Source organism: Sardina pilchardus, chromosome 13 (genome assembly GCF_963854185.1).
Source record: "Sardina pilchardus chromosome 13, fSarPil1.1, whole genome shotgun sequence".
In the NCBI taxonomy this organism is placed as follows: domain Eukaryota; kingdom Metazoa; phylum Chordata; class Actinopteri; order Clupeiformes; family Clupeidae; genus Sardina; species Sardina pilchardus.
The window spans coordinates 22,671,802-22,674,001 of record NC_085006.1 but is presented as its reverse complement, the minus strand read 5'-3'; the positions used below and the strand labels follow the sequence as shown (position 1 = coordinate 22,674,001).

Genomic DNA, 2,200 nt, shown 5'->3' with positions numbered 1-2,200 from the left:
TTATTATTTTCTATTCAGTAAACTTTACTGTTATTGAACCATTGACTATTTACTGAGTTTAAAGACACACATACAGGTAAACAGAAGGTTAGCAAGGATCTTATGTATTATATACAATTGGGAATAGTTTTAACTCAGGAAAACGCCCTTTAGTACCAGGAGATAGGCCTAGGGGGCGCTACACATATATATATATATATATATATATATATATATATATATATATAGTATATATATACACATATATATTTTTGAATGCATATTAATTGGTTTGGGTTTGAACGTGCGTATGCCTATCTAATCTAGGCCTACTACTAGTTTCACGGTAGACACCGGCAGACCATAGATACGGGAAGGGGTGGGTTTTTGGTATGCATAGGCAAAGCAAATGTCGGGTCAGGTGACGGTGGCTACAAACAATTTTTGACCACGTTTGTCACTCTTCTTTTTTGGTATCGTGGATTACAAATAAGTCAACTTTCGTTTCATTTGGAATTGCCAAGGTATTTTTCTTCATCTTTTTGTACCAATAAATGGATTATGTTTTATAAAGAAAGTGTCGGTAGTGCGTACAAGAAAACCACCTGCTCACACGGCCCATGACCATTGGGAAAACAAAGAACTTAGAAAGGCCAATACACTAAGGGAAGGAGGAGGAGGTAAGATACAGGAAGAACACTGTAGTTGTGTGGCAGATTTATTGTTTTACATCTGTCCACAAGAGGGGAGCAAAGAGCAGTAAATGGTTTCTTGTTTTCATGGTATTATTCTTCCTTCTCATTAGTTTCTGTTTCGTTTCTCCTGCTTCCCTTTTCTCTGACTCTCACTCTGTCATGTTCCTCCCTCTGCCCCTCAGGCACAGCTCTGTTCTACCCCTCCTCTCTCCCTTTAACCTTGCTTGTCTTCTCTCCCTCTCACTCTTCTTGCTCTCTGCTCTCTCCCTCCCTCTCTCTCTCTCTTTGTTCTCTCCCTCCCTGTTTCTCTCTTCTTCCCTCTTGCTCTCTCTCTCTCTCATTCCCTACCCATTGTCTCCCTTGGAAACCTAACCCCTGTCACTCCTCTCACTGCTGGGGAGGAGGAGGAGGAGGAGGAGCTCAACACAGGGCAAAGTTTCCTTGTTGATAGTGACTCCATTTTTTTCCACAGCCGAGTGAGTTCCACAACACACACGGTGAGTACCAACGCTAACACACCAGGCTGTGAGATAAGAGAGAGACTTGTGTCTGAGGTGGCTGGCTGGGGAGTTCATACGTGCGGCTCTGGTGTTGTCATTTATGGCCATTTTAAATGACTTGTCGAATTTCACCACAGACGTCAGGCATTTCTGAAATGGATGCTTGCCAGATATGCGCCGGGATAAAAACAAGCTCTGGCGGGTTGGGTCGCTTGCAACAAGTTTCATTTGAAATTTCCCTTGTTGGTGTCGGTGTGGGGATTATTCAGTTGCATGCCACTGAACAAATAACAGTAGTTCATGAATGCCGCCTGTCAAGGCACAGGTTTTAGATCATGCTAAACCACAGGCATGGTGATGTCATCTTTGTTCATGTTTTGGCTGGTTGTTATTACTCTAATGGTTACTTTAATGATTTACTTTTATGTTTACTTAATTAGTAGGGTTGTACACTTCCAAACATCTGCAATGTATAATCTGCAAGTGGTTTTGTATGGTCATATTTTTCTAGATGAGGATGATCGAGGGGCTGAGATCAGGTCTGATCAGTAGCAGGAGAGAACTGTACCTTTAACCGTTAACACGAGTCTCATTCCTGGGGAGTCTCACACCTGGGGAGGGACACCTGGAAGCCACACCCATCTGCAGTGAATGCACCGCCGTGTCACCTGATGCAGAGCAGCACAGAAACAGCAACAGCAAAGCGTAAGACAGCAACTGATCATCATCACACACACACACACACACACACACACACACACACACACACACACTCACACACACAGACAGACAGACAGACACACACACATTATTGTGTCTTCTGCCCTGGTGATGGATATTAAAGACCTACTGATTAACTCACCCAATGCTGTGGACCTTTAACTCCAACCCTTCATTGGCGTAAGATTTAAACGTACCCCAAGCTGCAGAAAACCTGCGGTAGATAAGGTCTTCAAACAACCCCTCTTATCGAATATATGATTCATAGCAATTTTGACATTCATTTTTGTCAAGAAACAGGATGTG

General features: G+C 42.9%; 1 protein-coding gene across 6 annotated transcripts in view; it reads left to right on the top strand.

Moving 5' to 3' along the window:
* Positions 1 to 966: 966 nt before the first annotated feature.
* The window catches only part of LOC134099698 (NLR family CARD domain-containing protein 3-like), a 13,667-nt gene continuing 12,433 nt past the window's right edge, over positions 967 to 2,200 (top strand). For 2 of the 6 annotated variants that reach the window (XM_062552673.1, XM_062552669.1), the window contains exons 1-2: positions 968 to 1,171; positions 1,686 to 1,879. The gene's annotated coding sequence lies outside the window, so the exon portion shown is untranslated. Of the gene's footprint in view, positions 1,172 to 1,349; positions 1,468 to 1,685; positions 1,880 to 2,200 lie in introns of those variants that run through there. The other 4 variants (XM_062552674.1, XM_062552671.1, XM_062552672.1 and 1 more) reach the window with 4 other exon arrangements.